Source organism: Octopus sinensis, linkage group LG6, assembly GCF_006345805.1.
Source record: "Octopus sinensis linkage group LG6, ASM634580v1, whole genome shotgun sequence".
NCBI classification, from domain to species: Eukaryota; Metazoa; Mollusca; class Cephalopoda; order Octopoda; family Octopodidae; genus Octopus; species Octopus sinensis.
In genome coordinates, this window is record NC_043002.1 from 24,997,955 (window position 1) to 25,011,670 (window position 13,716).

General features: G+C 37.7%; 1 protein-coding gene across 2 annotated transcripts in view; it reads right to left on the bottom strand.

Annotated features, from left to right (window-relative positions):
- LOC115213515 (beta-1,3-galactosyltransferase 1-like) overlaps positions 1-13,716 on the bottom strand; it is a 71,346-nt gene that overhangs the window by 52,756 nt on the left and 4,874 nt on the right. The gene's annotated exons all lie outside the window — the stretch shown is intronic.

Consider the following 13,716-nt stretch of genomic DNA (forward strand, 5'->3'; position numbering starts at 1 on the left):
AGAACGTAGCGGCAGATGAAATACCTATTTCTTTACAACCCACAAGGGACTAAACACAGAGAGGACAAACAAGGACAGACAAACGGATTAAGTCGATTATATCGACCCCAGTGCGTAACTGGTACTTATTTAATCGACCCCGAAAGGATGAAAAGCAAAGTCGACCTTGGCAGAATTTGAACTCAGAACGTAACGGCAGACGAAATACCGCTAAGCATTTAGCTCGGCGTGCTAACGTTCCTGCCAGCTCGCAGATATGTGTCAGAGACACATATCCTTTTATGAGTTTATACCTATCTAAAAAGGAAACGCTGTTCAATGGGCCCTACATTGCACGAGCTTATCGAAGAGCTTTTTCATTTTTATAGAAGAACAGTATATTTTCTTTGTAAAGTAGCCTACCCATATCGACAAAAATGCAGACGGTTTTATTAGTGATAGAAAATGGGACACAATGAAAAAACCCATTGGTAAATGTTAGCAATATAGAATGTCCACACACACACACACATACAGGGGTTGGACAAAATAATAGAAACACCTTAAAATTTCAAACAAATTTGTTTTAATATGAAGTAGGACCGCCTTTGACAGTAATTACAGCTTGAATTCTATGAGGTATGGACTCGTACAGAGTTTGAATAGTTTCAAAATAGAGGAGGTTTTTCCCTCTTTCTCGAAGACTGTCATTACTTTCGAGACAGTACTTCTTGATACACCAAACATTTCGGCTGTTTTCGTTACACTAGCACCTGCCATACGAGCACCAACAATTTGACTGCTTTGAAAGTCCGATAGATCTGTTATTTTAATGAATTTTAATTACCTTTTTCTAATATTTGAAAAGAAACAGCAATTAAAAAAAACATATTAAGCAACACTAATAATAAATTTAAAAAATATAAAAATAAACAAGCCTTTGGCGGTTTTATAGATATTTCAAAATTATGATGCTAGGTATTTCCATTATTTTGTCCAACCCCTGTATATAACTGGCGTTAAACGAAGGTGTTATTCAAATCTTTATACTTCTGACATATGTTTCGAAGAAAACATTGGTATTATTCCAGAAAGAATAAAATGATGTAAAACCATGCAATCTTCCCAGCAGGAAAGGAAAATAGAAGCGAGACGAACCTTTAAGAAATTTTTACCAAATGTATATATGATTAAGGGAATGCTGGTTAGTTATTTAAAAAAAAAACATTAATAGATATAACGTCAAAGGCAATTTATAGAAAGAGAAGAAGGAGAAAGAAAGAAATTAGCAGAAAACTAAGAGTGGAGAAATAAAGTGCAATAGGTGAATAGGAATAAAGATTAAAGGCATGGAAAAAGATATATTTAGTGGAAATGAAATGTAAGAAGACAGTTAATGGTCGAATTCTATAGACTGGTAGAAATTACTTATAGGAACTAAAGGTATGTTTTGCCAATGTTTGCAATGATAAACGCATTCTTTAAATGTGTTTACAAGAGGATTCTCTGAGAACAGGATGAAATACAGTTCATCGTTACAGAGCGAACAAAAAGATTTACCTTTATCATAAGGAAAGGACCTAGATAGAATATTCCATTCCAAATCAAATTGTTTATCATATTCCTTCAGAGACCAAATTAATTTACTAAGCCCAGTATTGTTGCGTTTATTGATATGTCTAAATGTAGAGTAATGGTTAGATATTCTTTTGGACAACTGCTATGAAGAACTCAGAAATCAGAATAGGGTTTTCAGACTCCAAAAACCTTTCACAAATCATCCCTTCGCATAACAATAAGTTGTTAAATAGAAATCCACTTAATGAAAATAATAACATTGATATTATTAACACTAACCATTCTTTGAACAATAACAACAATATTAGTATTTCTGATATAAATTCCAATCGCATTCGCTTTCTTAGCAGTAATTCTGAGACTAGAAAGTCTGTTTCTCAATGTAAAATCACTTCCAGTTCTGACGTCTTTTTTATATATAGGTAAAAAAACATTTCACTAAACCCTGGAATTTCTACCTTTATAAGTAGGCTGTTACATCGTTGGTACTTATGTGAATCTTTGCTACCCTGGTAACTACTTATTTTTTGTTCCACGTGATTTGTACACGTTGAAAAAATACACACACACGCACACATACATACATACATACATATATACAAATATATATATATATATATATACATACATATACATACATATATATATATTTATATATATGTGGAGACGCAATGGCCCAGTGGTTAGGGCAATGTATTCGCTGTCGTAAGATCGTGGTTTCGATTCCCAGATCAGGCGTTGTGAATGTTTATTGAGCGAAAACACTTAAAACTCCACGAGCCTCCGTCAGGAGGTAGTAGCGAACCCTACTGTATTTTTTCACCACAACTTTCTCTTACTCTTTCTTCCTGTTTCTGTTGTACCTGTATTTCAAAGGGCGAGCCATGTCGCACTCTGTGTCACGCTGAATCTCCCTGAGAAATATGTGAAGGGTACACGTGTTTGTGGAGTGCTCAGTCACTGGCACGTTAATTTTATGAGCAGGCTGTTCCGTTGATCGGATCAACTGGAACTCTCATTGTTGTAGCTGATAGAGTGCCACGATATATATATATATATATATATATATATATATATATATATATATATATATATATATATATATATATATATATACTAATATTAAGGGATCAGCAAAAGAAATGCATCACCACACACCGAAGTTCAGAAATAGCAGCCAAAATCTAAGCCATTTCTTCTACTTAAAAAAAGGTCTACTAGAGAAACCATAATACTTGAATCTTATTCATCCAGCAGAGGGTAACGTAACGAAAATCAATCAATATCCAATTATCCATAGACGCGCGTTCGGAATCAGGTTTTAAATAAAGAATATCCAAAAATATAAACTTTACTAACCACATTCCTCCTCAGTATGGATTTTCTGCAATAATCCGAAGGTACTAAAACATTAGAACGACTCCTTCAATGTAACGGCCGCTAATGTTAGTACCGCCGGATTCAAAACATGAATGAAAGTCGCTTATCCTCCTCTGCCTTTCCACGTGTGTCTTAAAATCCTGTTCTTCCAACTCCATTTCCATTGCTGTTCATTTCAGTATTGTCTTGTTCATTTCAGCATTGTCAAAGCCTTTAAAGTCATTGACAAATTGTGGGCACAGTTTCTTCCACATACCATCCATAGCTGTGCTCTTCATCTAATTCCACGCAGCTGCTATGTTTCATATGGCTTTGTAGATGTCGTAACTTTTCAAAAAGTCATGGTCTGTGATGCTTTCATCGTTGTCAGTTGCAGATATTGCTTGGCGTAATGTACACTTCATATAAAAGCGCTAAAAGATGGCAATTATCCCCTGGCCCATTGGTTGCAGCAGCGAGATAGTTTTAGGAGGGAGAAAGAGGTCTTACAGCTGTTTCCGGGATATTTATATATCCCTTCATCAGAAACGGTACGAGAAAGATAACGGTAATGTTGAAGTAATAATTATTGTAGAGATGATATGAAATACAGAGGGAAGTGAAGGAATGAAAATAGAATTGAGATACGTAAGGATATTGCATTTGCAGTTCCATTATTTAAGCAGAATAGTGTATATATAAGTTTCCTGTGCCTTGTGTGTGTTCCAATGGTGTTTATATTTGGTCATTCCAAGCATAGAGTCTTGTAAATGGTATTATTCGATTGAGGGTTTTTTTGGAGCGACTTAAAAATTGGGAAAGTGTTTGTAAGGTGAAATCAAAAACAGGAAGAGAAAAAAAAGGGGGACAGAGACAATAAATAACTGAAGATAGAGAAGACGTGTTAGCTAGTGGTCAGGATAAAATGATAGATGTGTATATCGATGTATGTTTGTGTGTGTGTGTGTGTGTGTGTGTGTGTTTGTGTGTGAAAATATGCATGCATATAAAGATAAAGAGATTGAAGAAAAAAGTTATTGTCTCTAGGTCAGATTCCTTCTTTCAACGCTTTCCACTTGCAGTTAAAGGTACACACACGCACACGCTCTCTCTCACACACACATATGCACGCACTCACACACACACACGTTACTTCTAAACTTAATTATTTCTGTGAGGCATTGAAAACTGGTTATATTTTATGAATCAAGTAAATAAAGAATATGTTCCAAAATTTAAATTTTGAATCTAGTTTAATTATCAAATTGCATCTCTCAGTAGCTAAAAGCCTTTTTTTTTCTGCTTTAGAATTATTGTATATATGTTGAAATGTTTTTCATGAAACTGAACCTTTTTTTTTCTTATATTTTCCTATGCTTTTCGTCATTCTGTCAAACACTTGAAATTACTAAATCTCTTATTATAAAAGGCAGATTTTATCTGCCTCCCTTTGGGAGTTATACAAATCTACAATATAGGATTTCTTCAATTACAATTTACCTAGCATCGCGTCATGCCAGGTCCAGTTTTAAAAATTTAAACTCCAATTAAGCAAAATTTACAGAAAACTCACATTCTGGTGTGTGTGTCAAATGCTTTTCTTAGTCTGGTTTACACCACACGCAAACGCACACACACGGTGTGCAACGAATAAAGTGAAACTAGATGTAATATTTGTTTCTGTCTATGAGGCTGATAGATACATGAGTAAAATGTATGGGAAGCTAACACATAAGAGTGAGTGAAAATGTTCTTGGAAGAGAGTAAATAGCGACAGAGAGTGATTTGAGGAAGACTTTACATTAAATAACCGTAGTGGCTTGTGTTAGTAATAAAGTAAACATACATACATACATACATACATACACACACACACACACATAAACACACACATACATACATACACACACACATACATACACACATACATACATACATATACATACATACAAACACACACACACACACATACACACACACACAGTATTGAAGCTTGAGAACAATCAGATACATTTGCAACACATCTGTTGAAAATATTATTGTTCACACACATACATATACATATATACATACAGACAGACAGACAGATAGACACACACACACACACACACACATGATCCAGCATGGCCACAACCTCAAGGCTGAAACATATAAAAGAATAACAGAATATAAATGTGTGCATGTGTGTGAGAGAGAGAGTGTGTGTGTATATGTATGTATGTATGTATATATATATAATAATGCGGTTTTTTCAACAGCTTGAACTAAAAGTCAGAGGGGAATGGGATAAACTACTTATATTAACTTGCTATAAAAGCAGGCAGTAATTTTATCTTGTCCTTATTCATAGTGCAAGTTTTGAAGAGTGCATTTCGATTTTAACAGCTATTTTTTTCAAAGCTATATTGGAAGTAACAAAGGAGCATATTTGGCATATTTTGCTTTATGAGTTCAATAAAGACAACAACGCAACGGAAAGTACAAGAAATATTAATGCAGTATATGGGGATTGGACAATAAGCGTAAGGCAGTGTCAATGGTGGTTCCAGAAATTCCGAGCCATAAACTACAGCCTAGAAGACGAGCCTCATCCTGAAAGATCTGTAGAACTCGACAAGGACATCCTGAAAACCCTGGTGGAACAAAATCTCATCGTAACTGTTGAGGAACTAGCAGAGAAGCTTGGATTTGGTCATTCAACCATTCATTGAGACCTGTGTGCTATCGGAAAAGTCAGCAAATTGGGTCAATGGGTTCCTCACGAACTTTCCGAGTCTAATTGCATGCAGAGAGTGAATGTATGCTTTTCTTTGCTGTCACATCTCACCACTACTGCGCTATGTATATCTATATATATAAAACTGTAGTTGTGTGAGTGTCTGTCCCCTTCGATTTAGATTCCTAACTACTCCCACATTTTGCGGTGCAGTTTAACCAAATTCGGGTAGCTTATAGTCGTGATTCATATCGAGCCCGTCTGAGTATTAGCGCGCGTCTACGATGAGTCTACGATTTTAAAAATAATTTAACATAATTTTTTATTCCATTTTAATGCATAATTTTTCGTGTGTCGATGGCGGCGGAGTTGGCGTCCACGCTCACACCTGCACCTGTGGGGAAGGGAGTGTAAGGAAATCAACGTCGTAATGCGTTGTCAAGGAGACCAGCGTTCTTTTAGAACAACGACTTCATGGCTTGAAGACACCAAAACAGAAATGGCTAAGAAAGCGTCTACATGAGTCTACGATTTAAAAAAAAAATTACCATGGTTTTTTTCCATTTTAATGCATTTTTTCGCTATTATATAAGGGAAGTAACTCTCTAAAAATGTCTACGATGAGTCAACGATTTAAAAAAAAATTTACCATCATATTTTTTCCATTTTTAATGCATTTTTGGCTATTTTTTGGCTATAACTCTCTAAAAATGCTTATATAGTTATTTCCCTTACAAACCCGAGCAACGCCGGGCGATACTGCTAGTACTAAATAAAAGTGAGCATAATTAATTAGTTACTGGGGCAAAACGAGTAATTTCCGATTTCTTATTTTCTCCCTACCAGTTTTCAACCACTACAACGCAAGTATGGTATTCCTATTCTGTACCATTGCATCACATTTGGGAGTAAAAATTGGTCAGTATAGTTTATGTAGTTGTTGAAGTTGTGAAAGTTTTTGAGATATCAGTGACAGGTACTTTTTTTCAAGAAATTTTTCCTCGACTTTGACCCGATTGTAATTGGGACAGCTAATAAAATACCTGGATAATTTTTGGTGTTTAACCACCAATATTCTTTTCTCTGTTGGAGTCTACATCAATATATATCTAATTTGATAATCTTCAAGTTTCAAAAATAACAGCAAAACAAAAATGTCTAAACTGGAGCAAAATGAGTAATGACTAATATTAATAATTTCTTCTCTTTAACTGCATTGTGCATAAATATACCAGGAAGAGAGCCACTCTAGCAACCTGTGAAGAAGCTATAGAAAATATTTGATGTTGACCTTTTAGACTTAGAGTTTCGTTAATTCCATATGTACTATTTTTCCATGATCCTCTTTCATTTAACTAAGATATTTAAATTTTTTCTTGCACTCCTGATCTTTCTGATGTCTAAAGACGGATGTTTATGTGTATGAGTTCATTTTCAAATGAAATTCTGAAGAACCGAAAAGGCAACTTCACCTTGTTTTACTCATTTTGCCTGCCTGCTCTTGTCTTTTATACATGCTCAAAGAGAACGGTGATAATTTTCTGAAATAGTGTTCTAAATATGTTATAGTTTTTATTGCATTTAGAGAAGGTCTCTGATTAGCTTATATAGTTCTGGCAAGGTAGTGAACGTTTATAAAAGATATTGTTACGGAGGTAAATAAACAGAAAAACATTGTGCCCCTTGTTCCGTTGGTTGGAGTTGAACCGGCGCTCCAGTTGTTCAGGACGATGGAATCTTCTTTGTCCGGCGAGCTGGCAGACACGTTAGCGCGCCGGGCGAAATGCTTAGCGGTATTTCGTCTGTCGTTACGTTCTGAGTTCAAATTCCGCCGAGGTCAACTTTGCCTTTCATCCTTTCGGGGTCAATAAATAAAGTACATGTTACGCACTGGGTTCGATGTAATCGACTCAATCCCTTCGTTTGTCCTTGTTTGTCCCCTCTATGTTTAGTCCCTTGTGGGCAGTAAAGAAATATATATATATATACGAGCAAAACGCCCCCCCCCCGTCCAATGGACAGTATTGAGTTGTCAAACATTTAGACCAAATTTTCTCAAAACAACTTGTCCGACCGTCTCATAGGCCTCCCCTTTGAGAAACACGGATTTAAACTAAATTTGAGACACCAGCAAAAGAAGAAATAAAGATAGACTTTTTTTCTATTCCAAACAAAAACGATTTTATTCACACAAATATGCAACCAAAGAGTTTAAAGTACCAGTAATGATAAAGCTGTTGACTGGGAGAACACAAACTTGTCCATTCATCAGTTCTTTTTTCATTATTTTCTTTTTGTTTAACATAATTTACAATGTTCACATTGAAGTTTGGCACGGTGGAGGTGCACTTCGTTAATGAGAATGAAGCAAAGAAGTACTCCACCGTAGCCTTGAAATTGGCATAGTGGGCACTCTTGCCTAATTACTATGGTTGACACGCAGCCAGAGTTAGGATAGGGAGAGTGCCACCCAAAATTAACAAGGACTGACTTGTGGCAGCCAACCTCTACAATACAGAGGAGAAAGTAGAGATACTGAAAATGTCAAAGACAGCGGAGGTCAACTGGTGGGGGTAGGCCTGGAAGTTATGGTACATACCAGCCTGCCTGACCTCCACAAAATTGTGGAAGAGATAATCCTACCCGACGAAACCAGATTGAGAATCGTGGTGGAGGGTAGACCGCCAATATGTTTCAAATGTTGAGTAAGGGGGCATATAAAGGCAAAGTGTCCCCAGAAACACGAACAGGAGGTGGAGTGCCAGGAAGAAGTCAATGTAATAACAGAGAAAGAAACAGAGTTCACTGAGGTAAAGAGGAGAGAAAATAGTGAATCCCCTCCGAAAAAGAAAAGAAAAGCAGAGGAAAAGGAAAAAATAAAAAAATGAAGCAACGAGAGATCGAACACAGGAACCAGAGCCTTCAACAAGTAAGGAAGAGGAGGGACGGAAGGAACTGGAAGATGAGATATAAACACCAGCAATAAGAACAGAGAATGAAGAGAGAATGTCAACTAAAGGAAAACATGAAAGACTGATAGTGATGTATGAGAAAAGTGTTGAAATAGAGAAATGAATTGCAAAAATGAAAGGCGTAATAAGAGTGAGATTGGCAGATAGGGAGGAGAATAGAAACCTGAAAACAGCGTTGCTGGATGACGAAAGGGCAGCTAGACTGACAGAGATATTTTGTTAAACAGATTTTCTTAGATAAGTCATGAATTTCTTTTTAAAACAATATTGTTGAATTTTGTTAGATTTTTATTGTAAAAATATTGATTTCTATATTGTTATTTGTTAATTATAAGTTACGATATGTATATTTATTTACTTATTATTATTATTATTATTGTTATTATTTTGTGAACTATAATCTTAACATATTACATATAATTTACGTTGGAAAATAGTTTTGTAAAACAAAATCTTATCGAATAGGTAGTAATTTTTTTATTTGTTATGTAATATTGCATTTAAGTAAATATTTTGGGGCACCATTCGAGCGTGATCGTTACCAGTGTCGCTTCACTGGCATCTGTGTCGGTGGCACGTGTAAAAAGATTCGAGTGAGTTCATTGCCAGTAGTGCCTGACTGTCCCCTCCCCCGAGCAGGTGACACGTAAAAAGCACTCACTACACTCTTGGAGTGGTTGGCGTTAGGAAGGGCATCCAGCTGTAGAAACTTTGCCAGATCAAGACTGGAACCTGGTGCAGCCATCTGGTTGCCAGCCCTCAGTCAAAACCGTCCAGCCCATGCTAGCATGGAAAACGGATGTTAAATGATGACGATGATGATGATGATGAATAGAAACTTTGGTTAATTCTACAAATGGATGAAATATTAAATCTATACATAAATTGAATTAATTATATAACAAGTTTAACTAATTTGTGTGTATATAATTGAACCATTTTTCTTTTTTAAATTTTGTAATTATAGTTTGTAGTAATATTATGTATAAGTTAGCATGTAGTTTTTTTAGTACATAATACATAATTAGAATAAGATTAAACTCAGATGTTTATTAAATAAATACATAAATAAATAATTTAATGGATATTGATTAAATTATAGTAATTTAGCTTCACTTAATGTATATTATGTATTTTAAATATTTTGTTTTAAATATTTTGTATTAATTACTTGGAAAACGGATGTTAAACGATGATGATGATGATATACTATAGTTTGTTATTTTCTTCAATAAGCTAAAATATATTTTCATAGATAAAATAAATATTTCTATCCTATTTTTATTTACACCACGTTTTTAATGAGATAAATTTATTATAAACACTATGTCCTATGTATTAAGTTTAAAGATTTAGTTAACAGAATATATTCAATAAGATAAGTCATGTTTTTATTTTAAGATATATTATTGAATTTTGTTCGATTTTTTTATTGTAAAATTACGTATTTTTATATATGTTTATCTTTTCTTATAAGATAATATACGTACATTTATTTAATTATTTTGTTTTTATCTTATACCAGATGAGTGACTATATTTAAATTGAATTGATTTTATTATCAATTTGAAAATATAGCCACGAAATGCATGTAGTCTATTTACTAATTATATACTATTTATTTATTATTTAGTACTTTATTTAGTTCTAGGTAAATGTTTTATCATATCTTTAATTTTTTCCTATTTGGTATGATTTAAGTATATCATTGTTGAATTGCTTCATGGTGGTTCTTCTCTAATTTATATACATGTATTATATATTGGGAAATTTGATTTAGTGTTACTAAATTGAATTTTTCCCTGTAAGTTTGGAATTATATTCCCTAATATTTTATTATTATTATTATTATTATTATTATTATTAAATATATATATATGTCATCATCATCATCATCATCATCGTTTAACGTCCGCTTTCCATGCTAGCATGGGTTGGACGGTTCAACTGGGGTCTGGCAAGCCCGAAGGCTGCACCAGGCCAGTCAGATCTGGCAGTGTTTCTACAGCTGGATGCCCTTCCTAACGCCAACCACTCCGAGAGTGTAGTGGGTGATTTTATGTGCCACCGACACAGGTGCCAGACGAGGCTGGCAGACGGCCACGCTCGGATGGTGTTTTTTATGTGCCACCGACACAGGTGCCAGACGAGGCTGGCTGACGGCCACGCTCGGATGGTGTTTTCTTATGTGTCACCGACACAGGTGCCAGACGGGGCTGGCGGACGGCCACGCTCGGATGGTGTTTGTTATGTGCCCTCAGCACGGAGGCCAGTCGTTGCGGTACTGGCTACGATCACGTTCGGATGGTTTTCTTATGTGCCACCGGCACTGGTACCACAAGGATACAAATTCCATTGATGTTCATCTATTTTGATTTGGTTCGATTTGATTTGATTTGATTCGATTCGATTCTCACTTGCCTCAACAGGTCTTCACAAGTGTCACAAGAAGGAAGGTATGCACAGGTGGACTGACTACGTCCCAGGTAGGGGCCACGGATTATGGCTTCACTAGTCTTGCCGGGTCTTCTCACGCACAGCATACTTCCATAGGTCTCGGTCTCTAGTCATTTCCATGGTGAGACCTAACGTCCGAAGGTCGTGCTTCACCACTTCGTCCCAGGTTTTCCTGGGTCTACCTCTTCCACGGGTTCCCTCAACTGCTAGGGATTGGCACTTTCTCACACACCTATCTTCATCCATTCTCGCCACATGACCATACCAGCGCAATCGTCTCTCTTGCACACAACAACTGATGCTTCTTAGGTACAACATTTCTCTCAAGGTACTAACGCTCTGTCGAGTAAGTACACTGACATTACACATCCATCGGAGCATACTGGCTTCGTTCCTCACAAGCTTACGCATGTCCTCAGCAGTCACGGCCCATGTTTCACTGCCATGTAGCATAGCTGTTCGTACACATGCATCATACAGTCTGCCTTTTACTCTGAGCGAGAGGCCTTTAGTCACCAGCAGAGGTAAGAGCTCCCTAAACTTTGCCCAGGCTATTCTTATTCTAGCAGTTACACTTTCAGCGCACCCGCCCCCACTACTGACTTGGTCACCTAGATAGCGGAAGCTATCAACTACTTCTAGTTTTTCCCCCCGGAAAGTGACGGAAGTTGTTTTCTGCAGATTTTCGGAGGTCAATGCTCCAGAGCATCTGCCACATACAAAAACTATCTTCCCAGTTAGCCTACCTTTGACATTGCTGCACCTCTTATGTGTCCATAGCTTACACTGGGTACATCTTATAGAGTTTCCACCTACACCTTTTCTACAGATCGAGCAGGGCCATCTTCCTGAGGATATTTGTGGATTTTCTAACTTTCTACTTATTAGTACTTTGGTTTTAGCTAGGTTGACTCTAAGGCCCCTCGATTCTAAACCCTCCTTCCACACCTGGAACTTCTCCAGTTCTGATAGTGACTCAGCGATTAGAGCGAGGTCGTCAGCATAGAGGAGCTCCCAGGGGCAACCTGTCTTGAATTCCTCCATAATTGCCTGGAGGACTATGATAAATAGGAGGGGGCTGAGTACTGAACCCTGGTGGACCCCAACCTCTACCTTGAATTCTTCTGTGTACATGCTGCCAACTCTAACCTTACTTACGGCATCTCTGTACATGGCTTGCACAGCCCTCACCAGCCATTCATCTATCCCTAGTTTCCTCATTGACCACCAGATGAGGGATCGGGGGACCCTATCAAAGGCTTTCTCCATGTCAACGAAAGCCAGGTACAGGGGCTTATCTTTGGCTAGGTATTTCTCCTGCAGCTGCCTTACCAGGAATATAGCATCAGTGGTGCTTTTCCCTGGGACAAACCCAAACTGCATCTCATCTAAACTAACTCTCTCTCTAATTAGTTGGGCTATGACCCTCTCCGTAACCTTCATTACCTGATCCAACAGCTTGATACCTCTGTAATTATTTGTATCCAGGGCATCACCTTTACCTTTGTAGCAGTTGACTAGTATGCTGCTACACCAGTCATTGGGTATGACTCCTTCGTGTATCACCTGGTTGACTATACGGGTGACTAGGTTATAGCCGACACTGCCAGATATTTTGAGCATCTCTGCAGTAATTCCTGATGGGCCTGGGGCTTTCCCTGTCTTCATGCTTCTAATTGCCTTAGCTACCACGGAACTATCAACTCGGATAGCTGGTCCCTCTGTTGGGTCAACATTCGGCAGACTCTCTTTATCCCATTCATTTTCTTTATTCAGCAACCTTTCATAGTGGCATCTCCAAACCTCTCTCTTTGCATCCTCATTTAGCGCAAGTGAACCATCATCCATGCGAACACACTTCTCTCCTACCACATCACGATTCTCTCTCACACACTGTCTTGCAACACGAAATACCTCAAGTCTTTCATCCTCACGGCTCAGAACATTGGCAAATTTTTTCTTATCCGCTTCCCCTCTGGCTAAATAAACCTGTCTCCTAGCTTCCCTTTTGGCTGTCTGATACAATTCCCTGCTACCACCGTTCTTCCAGTCCTTCCAAGCCTGTCTCTTTTGTCTAATAGCCCTGTCAACCACAGTGTTTCACCACCATGTTACTCTGGGTCGAGATGGTACTTTGCTCCATCCACAGATCTGGTCAGTGGCTGTCAGCAGATTGTCCCGTAGGAATCTCCAGTTGTCTTCCACATTAAGTGAAGCTATATCCCCTTCTATTTCGTCAGAGGCTTCGAGTAGTATGTCTCTAAATCTCTGTCCATTTGCAGGATCTTTAAGCTTCCAGACCCTTCTCCTCCAAGCTGGTCTTCTTCTGGGCAACCATTTAGCTCTGATCCTGAAGTCGCTAACTACTAATCTATGTTGGGGAGTACATTCTTCGCCTGGGAAGGTTTTGGCATTTATAATCAGCCCTCTTTCCCTTTTTCTGGCAAGGATGTAGTCAATCTGGCTGGTGTGTCTGCCAGAACGGTAGGTGACTAGGTGAGAGGTGGGTTTCCTGAAGTGGGTATTGCAGACCATAAGGTCATTTGCATCGCAGAACTCCAGCAGCCTGGTTCCTTCCTCATTTCGAGAGCCAAAACCGTAGCCTCCATGGACGCCATGGAAGCCCCCGACATGTCGTCCAAATCACCTGCCACG